At 41.2% G+C, this 17,971-nt stretch overlaps 1 protein-coding gene across 2 annotated transcripts in view; it reads right to left on the reverse strand.

The window, feature by feature from the left end:
- Positions 1-2,766, reverse strand: part of LOC111862368 (dnaJ homolog subfamily A member 1) — a 27,627-nt gene extending 24,861 nt beyond the window's left edge. The window contains exon 1 of one of the 2 annotated variants that reach the window (XM_023847685.2): positions 2,631-2,766. The gene's annotated coding sequence lies outside the window, so the exon portion shown is untranslated. Of the gene's footprint in view, positions 1-2,604 lie in introns of both variants that reach the window. The other variant, XM_023847684.2, reaches the window with a different exon arrangement.
- Between the last annotated feature and the right edge of the window lie 15,205 nt (positions 2,767-17,971).

A 17,971-nucleotide genomic window follows, 5' to 3' on the forward strand; every position in this document is an offset into this window, starting at 1 on the left:
AGTTTCTGTTCCACTTTTCCCGAGCAAAAAGCAGAATTTCACCGCCACACGCTGTTCATGAAAATCAGCCATTGCAAAAATGACGATCACACAAAACAGTTGTCACTATAAACTCTGCCAAAACTAGTCCTTACCTTCTGAAGCAACGACAGTCTGCTTATCGACTCAGGAATGTTAGCTCTATGCACTCATAGCGGCAAAACGCGGCACTACAAAAGCTCTGCCCACAAAAAAATTAGTTCGGTTTCTTTTGGGTACCACATCGTATTCACTGCCCTAGCTTAAAAGCAAGATATTTTTTAAATCACTGGCATATGAAGGCCATCCGGATATGTAAACACCAACTGTCAGGCCAGTCATGTTACTCAAATGGTGACTAGAAGAAATATTAGTACATACAAAATTTTTGTGGGGAAACTCCTCTGAAAGCAGCCACATCAAAAGACCAAGATGAACAATGGAACTAATTCAGTAGTAAATGTAATGGTAGCTGTCATATTATCAGTACTGAACAGTTGGTTTCTACTATTAGAATCAGGACAACTTGCAGTTTTTGCTTGTATTGATTTTTAATATTCCTCACAATTCAATGACAAAATCCTTATGTATACAAAATACAAGAAGTGTCAGGCAGAATCCCTAAGTTCACCTTCCTATCAGTGTCTTCCAGTGTTAAATATTGTATTACAGAAGCAATATATAAGTAAATTTGTACCGTAATAGTACAACGCAATAATGGTTTAGGTAGTTTTGTTTTTTAATCCTGATCAAATTGGCATTTATCATAATCAAAATCAGGATTAAATTCCATCAAATGCAACAATTTTTTTTTTAATAATTGAGTAAAGTTCAGAATTACATGTTTTGGAAAATAATGACCATCATCAGAAGGCAACTAACACTTTAAATGAAATGTTTGATGTGTATTACATGCATGTGTTGTTGTGTAAGGGTTAGAACACTATTTAGAACAAGTTTTTAAAAATTACTGAACTTTTCGACTGAGTAAAACCTTGCCAGTGTGTCATCTGCAAATATAATAAATTATTCAGTTTTATATTTGCTCTTATTTTCATACATATAAATGCATATTTCATATTAAGTATTTTTCATACTATATTCATTATTATTTTAGCTTATGATGACCATCACTGAGCAAAATACTTTAAAGCTTTATTTTATTATTAAGAAACACTGCATTTGATAGGATACTAATTTTACTTATTCCATGGAATGCAATAGTCGAGAACAATGCCTATCATTGAAAATTGAAATTTACCATTTATAACTGTATTGTCATTGTCAATATCATTCTCTTTTCACAGAACTTATCATGTAAGCACCAACACTGGCTTTGTTACATTTGGACATAATCTCCAATATCTGCACAGACCACGCGATTCTTGACAAACAACACTTTATATGGATCTGACATCTCAAAGTGACCATGAGGAGTATGGTGCCTGATCTCCATTCACCTCCATCTTCAGGGTCAAAGCCATGCAAGTTCAACATCCCACCTGCTTCTGCTGGTTTCTCACTAGACATAATCTTCAGTCCCAAAGGTTAAAAAAAAAATATTTTCCTCTGAAACTTCAGGCTCTCTCTGAGCTATGCCACATTACAACCCAAAAGACTGTCCTCATCTTATACACAATTTGTGGGCATGTTAGGTATCTACCTGAATACCAAGCTCCACATGCACAGAACCATGGGGTAATCAAAAAGAAAAACAAAATATTTCAATGGCAGCCATGTTGTTTTACACTAACGAAAGAAAAGAGCCATTAAGATAGTTCCACATTTTTTTAATATTATTTCGGGGTCCTACGAACAGTGCTGGCTCCCCTCAAAAAAAAGCCTGTCTTCTATGTTGATACAACACACGAGGGAAACTGAAAGATACAGGGTTAAGGTGGCTTCCAAGGCAATAACGTTTATACAAAATGTTTTATCAAAATCGGCCAAACTGGTTAAGTTGAAGGGTGGCTAGTCAAGATACAAAGCTGTCAATACTACAACAAACAAATATTACTCAAATTTCAAATTCCTCAGAGCATATTTTAAAAATATTCTGAAAAAGGATAAAATGGTAAAAAAAACCTAATAATCACAAAGAGTTGGAAAATGTACTATTACGTAACAAATCCGAAATATGTGGTCTCTTCCTTTCTTGAAATAACTTCGGTTCCACTTCCGGAAGTCAATATGATTAAATACGATAGTCACATTTGTTTAATGAATATTCATACTATCTCTTGTTCCAAGTTCGTATTAATCGCCATTAATAGATTTTCCCTGTCAAAGTAATAAGAATGCTTTGGATTAAAGTTCGGTTTATTTTCTACCATTCCCTCGTAAAGTTGCGAGAAGTCTCCACGTACAAAGGCCTAGTACAATCATGGCTTCATCATTCACACTTTCAACCAGCATGCACCAAATTTTTCCAAAAACAGTGGCGACAGAACTATAAATTGATTATGGTTCTTTTAAACATGATTTTTAATATTATATGTAAAGCAGCAATAATGTCCAAGGTATCTGTGAATCACACTTTTACCATTGGCTGTAGAAGCAATTTCAAATACACTAATAGTCTCTTACCTTCTTCTGAACCACGAGTTCCTTACCTAGTGCACACAGCTCACAAGTCGAATTAAAAGTTCAACCAACGACACACTTCAACAACGGATCCTGCAAATATGTGCTATGTAATAATTTCCAGAAGTTTCGCGACCTTCGTCCCCGAACTGACCAATTATGAACGAATATCCTGCTGACGTCAGAAAAGGAAACTATCAGAACGACATCTGACAATGTTTCGAAAGATACTGTGTGCCTGACCAGGACTACCACTACAACAAAGTAAAATATCTAGGCGCGGCCTGGCAGCCAAACGTCACTTCGCAACCTCAACGCAACCGCAATTTCCTTGAAAAATCGCAGTTTTCAAGCGGGGAACTGGTTTCCAGATTAGCAGGCGCACACTGAGCAAACTCATGTTTGATTTATTGCTCACATCATCTTCAATGGGTATGTTCTTTCGACCTAATGCATAATTGTATTTTTTTTTTAATTTCGTGCACTTACCTTTTGCAATGGAAGAGAATAATACTGGTCCTACGGTGATAGTTGAGAACGGCTGAGACGGCGTGAGAAGAGAGGACGACGACCATAAGGAAAATATTGGGATGTTAATTAATTTGTTTTAATTAAGGTCAATTTATTTTAATCAAGAAATATCGCGTTCACACTCTATACGAAATTTTTATATACAGTGCAACAATTTTAGTAAGATAGAAGACCCCTGATAATGGCCATATACAGAGTGTCCCAGGAGGAATGTGCCAAACTTTGGGAGGGTGTTCCTTATGTTAGAGTATGCCGATATAACCCAAAACACCAATGTCCAAAGTTGAACGGTTACGGAGATAATGGCCAGAGAAGTGTGAAACTTTGACAGGTTTTACACACATGTTGATTACCAAATACATATTAAAACTGGCAGGAATATGTGGTTTCTGTAATGTTAATAATGTACGTAACATCAAACTAACTTGTGAGTGACATGAAGCCATTAAACTGAACTACAAAAAACTCGCACGCCATGTCAAAGTTGTCGTCAAGAGTTCCAAGCACTATATGTGAGACATGAATGGCAAGCGCTGACGTAACATTGCTGACTGCGCGTTCTGGTATGCGAGTCTATGGGGCTACCGTGAGCTGCCATCACCACACTCAAGGACAAACACAGATAAGAGTAGCCAGCTGACAGGTACAGTGCGTGGACCCTTCAGAAGACCACACTTTTCTCGGGCCATTATCTCCGTAACCGTTCAACTTTGGACATAGGTGTTTTGGGTTCTATCTGCATAGTTTAACATAAGGAACACGCTCCTGAAGTCTGGCACATTCCTTCTGGGACACTCTGTATAGCAGAACCCTGTAATGTGGAAGGAGGATGGCTATAATAAGTTGTATTTAAGACGGAAATATATGTGAAATATTAGTGCAACAGGATGCTTAAATACAATATTAGGAAAAGAAAATAAACATTCTTCTGTGAAAATTTAACTGAAGCGCGTATATTGTTCCGAAAGAACCCTGGATCTGGACTCCATCGTCTTATGAGAAATTCTTTCCCATGCCAAATCTATTTTGTCTTGCCTAACATAGTTTGGGGGGGGGCATACGCGGTAGCGTAGTGGTTAAGGTACTATGCTACAAGCTGGAAGGTCGCGGTTTCAAGTCCCGATGAGGTCATTGGATTTTTTTCAATTGACCTAATCCTTCCGGCCGCACTAGGCCCTGGGGTTTACTCAGCCTCTTAACAGAAATGAGTACCAGGAATTAAGTAATTTTCCTGGGGAGGGAAGCGCGGCCGGCGCGTAAGACTGACAACCTTACCGCCATCTTTGAGCCGATTGTCAAGGTAATGTGGGACCCTTAACGTCTCACAACCCTATGGGCCTTCACGGCCTGTTACAGGGATAGCTTTACTTTACTTTTTTACTTTACTAACATAGTAACTACATAGTCTGGGTAGCGTTTGTCATATACACCAGGCTCTTGCTCAATTAACTGCACAAAAACAAAATTAGTAGCTATGTCAACCTTTCGTGACATCTTAAGAAGCTGAAATGGGTTATAGAACAGCTGACACTAGGAAATCACGGGGCAACCTAATTATGAGAAAACTGGCCTGCTCCGTTGCCTGGAAGTTGATTTTCTCAGTCTTTCCGCAAGTTGCGTTGCCATTTCCTCAATTTTGCGCTGCTCCATTCAGTAACATGTGTTCAACTCAGGCTGAAAACTTTTGTCGGAAATTGCGGTTGCCCGTTTCCTTCATGTGCCCCCGTCCTTACGGATTCCGTGCTCCATGTTTTCACGACTTTCTAGATGTTTCTCAGGCAGCGCTATATCCTCACGATCGTTAGTCTACATGTGTCATGATCTGCCTCTTCTCCGGCATTCTTCTGGGTTAACTTCAATGCCCAGCGTTGCAAACGACTTCCTCCACTTCGACGAATATCACTATAATACACCATTTGCTTTTCGTTTACCCGATCTTTTACAGTGTGTATACTTGAGTCTCTTCTCTACTCATCTGATTCCGAGCCTTATCAGGAAAGAATTTTCGTACATCTAATCCCAATCCCCGTTTCTGTTACTTATAATTTAATTCCTTTGTGTATGTTACCTCATAAGCCCGAATTCTGGTAAAACCTAGGTTCGGCGCGTAAATCCTAGGTTTCACCATATTTCGGGCTTTTATGGTAACGATTTATTTATTTCTCTCATGAACTGCTCCATTCTTCAATAAAGAAGTAAATGTTGTTTTTTTATTTGTATTTATACTTATACAAGACCGAATTTAGCATTTTAGTTCCATCTTGTCCTCTTCTTATTTTGTTGCAATCATTTTACTAGCTTGTGCTTAGACGGTAGACCCTTCATAATTGAAAATGGAAAGGTAATTCAATTCTTAGATCCACTACTTGGAAATATCTACGGCAAGATATTGCTTTTTCCTAATGCCCACTTTAAATTCTTTCATTCATCAGTAATCTGTCAGACGACAGGTCCACAGTCTCTTCCAAAACAGTTCCTCCACTTAATGCGATCTTCTGTTTTTGGAAAGAGACTATCCAGGAAAAGTGATAATGTGGTAGTTTTTCCATTTGCTTTCCACATCGCAGTACAACAGCCGTTCAAACCACTCTGGTCACGCCTGTTGCTATACGAACTTGAACCATCTCGAGCATCATTTGCTCTGTGCTTCAAGTCGCTGCTGATGACGCTGCTTCCGGCATCAGTTTTTGGTTTTTGGTATCTCTCTTCGTCTGATGCCTACCCTTTGACCTGTCCAGCAGAGGAGGCCCTGCCAGAAGCTACGCTACCGCTGGTATAGCTCTCAGGGTATAGCTTTTTATATCCTTCAGAAATTATCATATAAGCAACATAAACTTCATTTTAAGCTTCAATCATTTTGTCATCAGCAAAGTATGGAGAATCCACATTATCATCTTCAGCAACTAATGCTGTTCCCACAGTCATTCATTCAGGCCTGTAAGCAAACTTGAAATTCTGATTTTATAGAATTTTTACCTATATCTTAGGCATTTCTAACCCTAATCTCTTACTATAATGGGTCACTCGATTTTGTTCCTTACTATCTATATGGAGGCATTTCAGGAACCCGTGTTGCTACTGAAGTTCTCATGGAAGTGATTATGAAGAATACAATCTTCTGGGTTGTAACGCATTACAGCAGGCTGCTGCATGTTTCTGCTCATTTCTTGATTGGTTTATTCTTTGACACTATAAATAAGTGCGATATGTTCCTCCGAAACGTCAGGCCTTCTCTGACTTACACGGCATTACAACTCTGGACACCGTACTCACTGTACTCACCAATTAACTGAAATACAATTTCATCATAGGAACCGGGATAGCTTAGCTGGTATAGCGACTAGCTTAGGGCTACACGACCCAGTGGTCGGAGTTCGAGTCCCGGAAAGAATCAAGAATTTTTTCTCCTCCATGTTGTCCAGACAGGTTCTGGGGTCCACCCAATGGGTACAGTGAATTCTTACCCCGGGGGTAAAGCGGCAGGGGCGTGAAGCTGACCACTCACCTCCAGCTAGCGCCGAGGTTGAGAAAATGTGGATCTATAAATCCACTTCCCCATACACCTTCATTGCGTAGTGCTTAATTGGTACGCACAGAGACAACTTTGTCTTTCACTTACAACTCCGCAATACGTAGGAACTACTCGAATAACATCTGACAATGAAATGAAATACACTATATTATTGCCACTACCACGGAGTGAAATTTCTCTGTACTCCTCCGCTTACGTACACCAATGTACTTCTGTATTTGGTTGATAGATGGCAGCCACTGTTATCTTCCTACCAAGCGAAAAAGGCCGGATGGGCATTGCCTAGGCCTCTTTTGTATTTACATTTTTTCCTTACAATTTAAAAAGAAACAATCGCAAAAACATTTCGGACAATAGATGACAAGAGAGAACAAACTCTGCTCTAGCGCCCTTTTCACTTCGCTTGAATGAATGAATGTATAAGGGGTGGGCCTTCTCGACCCTTGCACCGCGACCTCCAGTGGTATATTTTCGCGTCGCTTAGTGGAGGGGTGGAGTCCAGCTGGGTCCAGTCTGCACGGCGGCCACTGATTCCCTTGTACTTCGTAATAGTCCAGTAGATGACCTTTCGCACATTCTCGGCCACAGACAGCCGCAGATTGCAGGGAACATTTTCGTCAATAGATGGCAGACGAAACCTGACTATGCTCTCCTTTGTTATATCGATGTTTTCGTTTTTGTTTCTCGTTTCGTATTACCTGATTATAATGCTTAATGCCGTTTCTCCACACAAAAAAAAAAAAAAGGAATAATGCACAAGCAAAGGGGAAAGGACATGTTCTGAATTCTGCATTGCAGCTCCATGTTGCGTATGGTTGAAATATTTAACGACGCTTCCATCCTTCAGTCACATACATCATCAGCCTACATATCAAACATCAGCAGGAAATCACACAAGGACGAATAAACAAACAAGTCGCTAATAAACTACTCTAACAATATGAAGAAATCAAGATGATATCACCAAATATCTTGTACATGGTGATAGTGTAGATGGTTATATGGGAAACAGAGGTTTTGAAAATGTGGCACTGTTCTGATATTTGGGAATGACGATAACAAATCAAAACCTGATTCAGTAAGAAATTAAGAGGCGATTGAACTCGGGTAATGCTTGCTACCAATCAGTGCAAAACCTTATGTCTTCTCGTTTGCCGTGAAAAACATAAAAATTAGCAAATACAAAACTATAATTTTTCCTGTGGTTCTGTATGGGTATGAAACTTGGTCTCTTGCATTAAGGGAGGAACATAGACTGGGAGTGTTTGAGAACAGGGTGTTGAGGAAAATATTTGGACTGAAGAGAGATGAAGTGACAGGAGACTGGAGAAAACTGCATAATGAGGAGCTTCATAACTTGTACTCTTCTCCAAGTACAATTAGAATGATCAAGTCAAGGAGGATGAGGTGGGCAGGGCATGTAGCAAGAATGGTGGAGAAGCGGATGCATATAGGATATTAGTGGGAAAGCCAGAAGGAAAGAGACCACTGGGAAGACCAAGGAGTAAGTGGGTGGACAATATTACAGTGGATCTTAGAGAGACAAGATGGCATTGCATGGATTGGATTGATCTGACTCAGGATAGGTACTAGTGGAGGGCTCTTGTAAACCTTCGGGTTCAATAAAATGCTTGGAAAAATTCTTGAGTAGCTGCAAAATTGGCGGCTCCTCCATAAGTAATTAAGTAAATAAGTAGGTGGTTAAATAAAAACCCCATAATGTTAGCCCGTCACTAAAAGTATTACTTTGAGAAAGGTGGGATTTAGTTAAATATGAGATTTGGTACTTAGAAAATCTTATGTGCATATGTGGCAGGAGCAGAAAACTTGACCTAGTTAGAATTAGGGACAAAGTCCAGATGAAACAGAAATTCCTTTAAAGCAAGGAAGAAATTATTTAATCACTGGACAAACCGCCCAATGCAAATTATTTTAATAGCAGTATGCAGCCGCTAGTGTATGCCACTAGGAAGGTCCGATAAAACCGGGAGAATTTTGGATTCAGTGCAACATTTTGCCTTCTCATTTGCGCTAATGATGTTAATTTATTAGGGAAAAACAGAAAGCTCTAACAGAAGCTAGTAAGTATGATAACCTAGAGGCAATTGTAACGATGATGTCTCGTGACCAGAATGAAGGACACAACTACAGCACTGGGATAGCTTATGGATACTTCGAAAATGTGGCGAAGTTCGAATATTTTGGAAAGAAATCAAAATTTGATTCAGTTTCTAAACGTGTTGTTGTCTAAAGATTAAAACGTAAAAAGACGACAATTTTGTCTGTGGGTGTGAAACTCGGTCTTCCGCATTAAGGACAGAATACAGCCTGAGGGTGTTTTTGAACGGGATGCTGAAGAGAATATTTAGTGCTCAGATTGAAAAAGTAACACAATTCTGGGCACAATTGCATAATGAAAAGCTACATCATTTGTAACTGTTTCCAAACATTATTAGGAGAATGACTGGTTTGAGGCAGCACGCAGCAAGTGTGCGGACAAGAGAAATGCATGCAAAATTTCTGTAGTAGAATCTGAATTCCTTACTTGTAGATAAAACGGTAAAGCTATCCCTGTAAGAAGCCATGAAGGCCCATAGGGTTGTGAGACGTCGAGGTTCCCACATTTTCTCTAGATAATCGGCTCACAGATGGCGGTAAGGTTATAAGCCCTACTCGGCGGCCGCCCTTTTCCATCAGGAAGATTCCTGGTACTCATTTCTGTTAGATGCTGAGTCTACCCGAGGGTCATAATGCGGCTGGAAGGACTAGGTCGATTGAAAAATAAAATCCACCTCATCGGGACTCGAACCCGCGACCTTCTGGCTTGTAGCATAGTGCCTCAAATAACTACTCTACCGCGTGCCCTCCTACTTGTAGATGGAGGATGATATTAAAATGAATCTTAACGAAATAATTTGGAAGAGTGTGGACTTGACTTATTGCAGTCAGAATAGAAACCAGGTACGGGAGCACATGTACTTGATAAGGAATATCGCATTCCACAGAAATGGGCGGGGGGGGGGTGGCTGAATGAGTAACTGTTAGCTTCCGAAGAACGACTCTGCTCCATGGAGTTAGTGTTTTTAGCAGTTGTCATGCATACAGAAAACATCGGCCACTTTTGTAGGTATTAGGAATCGCATTTGCATTGTACTCATTACGTGTAGTGTGTCCTTTATTGTTTGAGTGTGCTGTGTTATTTTGTGTGATGTATGTTATTTGTGTGTTGTGTCTTATTGTAGTACCACTGCCATCGGGTAAAAACCCATTTGCAGTTTAAAAGGCTGACAACCTTACCGCCATCTTTGAGCCGATTGTCTAGATAATGTGGGACACTCGACGTCTCACAACCCTATGGGCCTTCATGGCCTGTTACAGGGATAGCTTTAATTTTTTACTTTACTAATTATAATAAAATAACACAATCCGTTAAGGGCACCAAAGGCGTTTGTCTAGAAGTGACGCTGTGGACTTGTAGTATGTAGAATCTCGGTTGTGACAACGGATTTCCTTAAGGTTACTTTTAGTGGTTTTTTCTCAGTCCCTCCAGGCAAATTCTGCGACAGTATCTCGATTAGGACACGACCACTTCTTTCAAGTTCACCATCATTCATCTATCATCCTACTGAAAGTCATTAAATGACCTACGGAAAGAAAATAACAGATATGAGTATGTTGGTATATTGCCACGAAGTCAAATGTCAATATTGGAACTCTTTGAGATTATCTAGTTCTCCGGATTCGATATGGAGACAATATTTGTATTAGTCGCCCATGAATCGATTTCTCTCGCATTTCATATTGGGTTTCCGAATATACGTTTCTCAAGGCCTCCAGGTCAGCTAAGGGCACTTAAAATTGATTGACATAAAAAGAGGCAATAAAAGAGATCCGATAGTATCAAAACATAATTACTAAACATCTGTCTCACTTATCAGCAGGACTTGTGATTACAATTCCAGGCTAGGCCCTCAACTGTCAGATTCGTAACCTCAATCGTCAGATCTCATTAAGTACTACGCAAAGAAGACGTGTGCGAGTTGGAGGTAGTAGGTGGAGGTGAGTGATCATTTTCAAATCCTGGCCGCTTTACCTCCCCCCATGTAAAAGGCCAGAGTACCATTGGACAAGAGGCTGAATTGGCCTCAGGGTCGGTCTGAACTCTGTGGAGACGAAAGAATTCTTTTGCCCGTGCCTTGAATCTAACCCCGAACGTCAAGCCCCGTCGCTACTCTGACTGAGCTATCGAGGTTCCTAAATTTCGTTTGTATTACGTCTAATGCAGATTCTTGGTTCCGTAATCATTTAAAAAATTGTAGGATTTTGGGTTCTCACAGCGGTGGTTATGAGCAGTTGTATCTTATGTGATATATTTCCATGGTGTAATCAGTTAAAAGACCATCGACGTTTCTGAAGAATATGTCTCCTACATCTTCAGGGTAAAAGAGTATCCAAGTGACAAACCAGTATGAAACAGATTATAATCCAGAAGACAGCAATTACAAAACTTAATTATGAATTAACTGTGTCTGTCTACTTGTTTCATGATAATCTCTTGCTTGGCTTATTCTTCAACCCTGAAGGTGGAGGATACTTGTTCCTCCGAAGCGTTATGTAGTACTTCAGTCAGGCTACGACCACTTTCTTCAATTTCCTCTCCATTTTATTATTATTTTCCAATAAATTGTTTACCCAAATAAACCTTATGTAAACAACCTTACTAAAAAAGGCTTTTGTGTTCAAATAAAATGGCGGTTTTGGTTACCACCTTATGCTGAAAATAAAACCTATTAACTTTTCAATGATGGAGTAGAGCTCTACGTCACTATCCGATGATGTCGCAACCTCAAACATGTTTGAGAAACAGTATCGCTTGACGGCACTGACCTTCATTACTATCTCCAAATTATAACCTCTGATCACAGCAATTCTTTATGTGCTAAATACTGTAACGTGGATGGACAGAGCGTTGCTAGGTAACTGACCGTTAAACGCCTTGCGACCGAATACACGCAAGGCAACAATGGGAGTGCGGAGTTTTTTATGCGGTCGGCGCCATGACCGAGCCAGGAGAAGTTCGTCGTGTGAAGACTTGGCGTGTGATTGGAAGACTTTAATTATGTGCATTACTTGGAGTGATTTTAAGCTCTAGTTTCTGTGTTGAGATCCATTACCAAGAGGACTAGTGTTCGTGTAACCCACGACCATTAATCTCGGTTTTCTAGACCCGAGCCGCTATTTCCTTGAAATAGCTGCTCAATTATCATCACGAGGCTGAGTGGACCCAGTTCCAGACCCACTACTTCTCAGAAAATCTGCTAGCGCCGGGAATCGAACCCGGATCTCTGGATCTGTAGCCAGGAACTCTGATCGTTAGACCATAGAGGCGGTCTCATTACATTGATACAAACCCTTTAAAACAATTGAAGCACGTAAATTGTTTGTTAGTATTCCACGTAGATCTGTAATTGAATTGGAATCCCTTCCTATTTTCCAATTGCTCTCTGGAGCGAGGGGAATCACTAGGTATGTTCTGAAATTTTACGATAATAGAGAGCGTTAACTGTTAACCATTTAAAAGCATATCGGTTACTGTATGTACAGTACCATCTGGGCCGGATTTACGAGGGAGCGACCAGGGCGGATTTCCGGGGGCCAACCTGGAAGGGAAATAGAACCCACAGATTTTATTGAGGCATTTGTTTCTCTAAAATCACGAAAAACAGGATTGCATTTCCAGTTATTATGAAAAATAAGAATAAATATAGAAACAATTGTCATAACCTGAATTAATTGGTACTGAAAGGTAAATACACGTTTTCATTGCAATGGTTCTCACAATAAACGGCGATTTTTTCCATAAACACCTGTTTATTCTCGATTTCGCTTAGTGATTGAAACTATCCATGGTTGAGGTACTATACTACAAGCCAGAAGGTCGCGGGTTCAGATCCCGATAAGGTCATTAAAATATTTAACTTGATCTAATCCTTCCAGCCGCACTAAGGCCCTGGGGTCGACTCAGCCTCTAACAGAAATGAGTACCAGCAATATTCTTGGGGGCAAACGGCGGCCGGCGCGTAAGGCTGACAAACTTAGTGCCATCTGTGAACCGATTGTCTAGATTAGAAAATGTGGGAACCTCAACATCTCACAACCCTGTGGGCCTCCACGACCTGTTACAGGGATAGCTTTACTTTTACTTTTACTACACCTAAAACCATGGGCAATACTCAAGTTTTTTGTGAGACTCGTTTTGTTCTTAGATAAAATATAGATTCTTTACATAAGTACCTTGTTTTCTTCTTCTTCTCTTCTTCTTTCTTACGGTCAAGATTGAGATATTTAGGGCATGTTACGAGCGAGTCTCACCTGTGGTCCGACGGCCTCCTCTCAGGGCTACTGGCATTTACTTTCCCCTAGGTCTGTTACATAGCTTGTATGCTCTCTTGGGCTGTGTATCACCCTCCATCAGTTCCACGTGGGATCACCACTGATAATCGCCACTCAAATTTCCCTTCACCTCGAGATTCGGGTCCACACGGGACCAATCCATCTTGCTCAACAGGGTTTCCTACTTGGGCCCTTTCTCGTCGAGGCAGATGCACCGCGGCGTGCAACTGGTCACACATCTGCACCAAGTGTAGAGGCTACAAACACGTGAGAGCTTTACCTCCACTCCCCATACATAAGTATCACTAGGGCGTGGTTAATAGGTATAACAATCCATAATCAGGCAAAAACATATTTTATGTATTTCATTACTGTAATTGTTTAGTGTATAGTATGCTTATATCTTATTAATATTAATTTATATAACTGTAGTTGTAATTGTATTTGCATTGTATTCATTCTGTGTAGTGTGTCCTTTATTGTTTGTGTAGTTCCCTGTGATGTGTTTTGTTTGAATGTGGTGTGTTATTTGCGTGTTGTGTCTTACTGTAGTACCACTGTCGCAGAGTAAAAACCCATTCGTAGTTAAATAAATAATAATAATAAATATCTTATATTTAAGGTTAGGAGCGGGGAGGGCGTAGTCGGTATAGCGGTGCGCGAAGAGTTGGGCGGCCAGAATTCGATTCCCGTCAAGGGCAAGAAAGTTTTCTCTATTCCATGGCTTCCAGACCTGCTCTGGGGTCCACCGAACCTCCTATCCATTGGGCACCGGGGACTCTTTCCTCGGGGGTAACTGGATCCAGTTATAGAGATAAGCTCTTTCTAAGGGACCCAACTGAATAGGTGTCTTGCTTCCTCACCTGAAGACGGAAACAGATCCAATTTCCGAAACGTCGTGTTTTCTGTTTCCCAGAAAATCGGACAATGGAAAGGTCCAAAAACCCAGTAATTCTGTGTGCCATCGCCCATCGTCAGAACCGTTTAGAATCTAGGTGTAAAGTTGTCAAGTGGTGATTCAACGTGACATCTCCCTTGTCGGCGCAGGCGTAACGCCCTGACTCGTATTTGGTTCGAATCTCGGCCGGGATTAATGCTCTCCTGGGTTTCTTTTTGTGGGTTTCTTCAGGCTATCCAGGAAATATAATACCTCGATTGCGTCAGAAACGCTACCTTATAATTCTTCCCAAATCATTATTAATATCTCACCCATACGCCATATAACGCAGCTACTAAATCCATTGTTAAAAAACAACGAAAATAAGATAAATATTAATATACGCATTGCCTAGCAACAGTCGCTGCACGGACTCGCCTGTTGCGTGACGTCTCAGCCTCGGGGGGTGGGGTGCTTACCAAGCGTTGCGTAATGATGGAAGGAGTGGGGGTATGTGATGTCACTCGCGGAAACGTAGAGTTCACGTGACCCCTACTTCCTGTTGCGCCATCCACATTATAATATTAAGAGTAGCTGCACTGCTTTGATATGGCGAATCATTCGAATGAGGCTCAGAATTAATAATTATAATTATTGCATTAATTTACCAATGAAAACGAAACCTGGTAACACTGTGTACTTTGCAACACTGATCTGGCGCCCGTCTGCCAGATTCGCGCCATTTACATTACCAATGAAATGTAATCTCTTCTGCCATGCAGCACCCTCGAACAAAGAGCGTCGCGACGGTCTGTGTCTCTCTAGGTGGAGGGAAACAAATTTCAACATATTGTCACGTATCTGGGGTTCCGAGACAAACAGTTGTTGCTTCTCGATTAGACGAAGCTCTTTATTCGATAAGTCGTTTACAATCACAATTGCAATCAATACAATCACTCTGAAATACCGTCTTGTAGACGATGCGACCTGAATGGCCCATCGTCTCTGATCTGACCACTGATCCCGTCTTCTCCAATGTTCTCTGTCCTCAAAGTCAAAGTCAAAGTCACATTGCGACTGACGGTCAGTCAGTCAGTAAGTCTTGGTGTCGAGCCCCATCTGAGACTCATGACCAGATATTAATTAGTACCGTCTGGCAGTTACGGTCTTGTTTCTGTGGGGCGCCCTCTCTGACGAGAGGACGGGTCTGTCTTTTGTATATGCTGCTGGGCTTTGATAGCGCAGTCTTTCTCGGGTCCGAGTCCCTTGGGACACGCGACCATATTTTACTGTCTCAGATTTGAGACTTCCATTTTCGTCGCCTCCTACGACTCACAGGGTCACGGTGGAGGTATTCGACCCCGATTCAATACGGGGGTGGTGTTTCCGCCCTGGTTTCCTGTGTTCTGTTTTGTCTATCTTCCATAGTCGGACGGAATAGAGACACCTTCTTGAAGGGTATTCGTTGTAGCGGGAACTGCAGAAGCTGTGGCCTTCATTTCCGTGACAATGTCTGGCAATGTACGTGTTGTAGCGTTTACATGTTTACGATTGCTGCCTAGGCAACGAGGTATTCACTGTTCCTTGTTGTATGGGAAACATAGTTACTGAGCCGTTGTCTAGCAATGGACGTATCTGTATGCGCTGTCTCAGAAACGCGTTTTAACAAAGCTGTTGTCTAGAAAATGGACGCCCTCTCAGATTTTTTGGCTTTTAGGCGGCACGCCACAATATTCTGTAATCTAATTATCTCCACATCTTTAATTCGCCAAGTTTCATACGCATCATTAAATTATTTAGTGATTTATAATCATTAATTCGAAGCTTCCTCTAAGTGAATAACCCTGTGTAACCACCGATATTTAATACACGACCTTTCAATGTATCTGTCACCAGTTATATCACCCACCTTCAGAACAGTGGATACTGACTGAAGACACGGATTGAACCTTCAGCGCGTTTTATCCAATCTAAAAATCGCGTGTAACGTTTCCTGTCAGGCAAGCAACGATTGCTCTTAGGGACAGGAAGACGCTAAAATGACTGCCATTAAAAAGAACGTTTAAAAGTAGGATATAAAAGACCACACCCTTTTGACACCCCAAACTGAGAGTAATGAAATTCTAAGTCGCAATTTCAATAAAGTTTATTTTATCACGTAAAGTAAGTAGCGAACTAAACTTTAATACGATTTGAAATTAGAACCTTATTAACCTGAAATTCTACTATCGCTAACAGCACCAGACTTACGTAATCAAAATATCTTCCGCTGGTAGATATTGCAGCAAGGAACGTAACAAGTTAGGAAACGTAAGCAGAAGGTAAAAAAAATTCTTACGCATTCGCTCTGCTATTTTTTTTTTCCTTGGCACTACAGCCCCAGTGGGCCCAGGCCTACCTCCATGAACTTCTCCGTTCACTTCCGTTTTTCTAGATCTTACACATTCGGTAGGACTCCTTGGGCGGGTGATCAGCTAGTCGCAAGGCCTCTACCTGTACACAAACACAGATAAACGCACACACACAAACTCAATATCCATGCCCTGAGTGGGATTCGAACCCATGATCCCGGTTTCCAAGCGAGCGAAGACAGTACATGCCTCGCTCTGCTATTACTACTACATATTCTGTTCGTGAATTTCCTAATTTATTTGTCGTCTTAACTAAGCAGGTTACCAAAATCAGTGAATCGATCCTTGAAGCTTTGCCATCTCCAGCATGTGCAAGGGTTGCCTGCTAGCCCTTTCCGTCCTCATAAAACTCCGTGGGCTGTAGTCCGCAAGCGAACTATACCGACCGAGCGACAGCAGCTTATCGGCAATGTTAGTGTCAATTTTTGCGGATAGAGGATGTCGCGTGGTCAGCGCAACGAATCCCCACGGCTGTTAATTTCGGTTTTCTAGACCACCGGAACCGTTATTTCCTTGAAATTGCTCCTCAGTTATCCTCACGAGGCTGAGTGGACCCCGTTCCAGACCCACTACTTCTCAGAAAATCTGGTAGCGCCGGGAATCGAACCCGGACCTCTGGATCTGTAGCCAGGAACTCTAATCACTGCACCACAGAGGCGGCCCCTTCCGTCCTTATACATGATGTATGTTTTAGGATCATGACACTAACTTTCTTTACTTGTATAAGTCGTCAGCCTGTTACAAAGTCCCTCTATCTTGGAGGACCAGAGTTCTTATTTAAGGTTTCCTTCCCTTGGAGAGTTTGCTCGCTGTGGCTAACGAGCCTTGTCTAGTCGCCACGTGACCCTGGGAAGGGCTCATACCAGATGCTAAGCACCGGGCCTGTGGACACAAGGCAAGGACGCCACTCCCTGTAATTTGACTGGCTGTTGTGAGCGTTCCAACTTGCTACCTTTGTTTCATTATTTCGAAACTCATAAGACACATGGGAAAAGAGTGACGGATATAGGACATGGTCTTCATTTCACAGATTCTGAAGGAAATATTCCTCGCTCCGATAGATATTTAACGAGTTGCTCTCGAGGTGGGCTCACAAACGCTTCTACAGAGTCGTATAAAGCTCTCGATATTATAACTCGATTGCAATTAAAGTTGAAATGTACAGACAAACTTTTGAAAAACTCCTAGGTACCAAAATTATAGGAAATCCGCTCCATAGTTTTCCAGCTGTTGCGTGTGTGTCAGAGAGACAAACATACTCGTACCTGGCGAAGTTGATAAGGGCGTTTCTTTTTTGTAAATTCTCGTTTAAATCATTTCAGAATCTTTTTTGTTTCATTACTCTGTTTCAAGACCCGATATGACAGTGTTATTAATGGCAGAAAAGAAAAATACGTATAACAGTTGGAAACTGTACAAAGAAGATGAAAGAAAAGAAAAGAGGTTCGGTATACATTTGGTAGAACAAACAAGAAAATAACACTAACAATTTTTCCCCCTTGGCACTACAGCCCCAGTGGGCCTAGGCCTACCTCCATGAACTTCTCCGTTCACTTCGGTTCTTCTAGATCTTACACATTCGGTAGGACTCCTTGGGCGGGCGATGAGCTCGTCGCAAGCCCTCTA

This window comes from Cryptotermes secundus, unplaced genomic scaffold (genome assembly GCF_002891405.2).
Source record: "Cryptotermes secundus unplaced genomic scaffold, Csec_1.0 scaffold550, whole genome shotgun sequence".
Taxonomy (NCBI): domain Eukaryota; kingdom Metazoa; phylum Arthropoda; class Insecta; order Blattodea; family Kalotermitidae; genus Cryptotermes; species Cryptotermes secundus.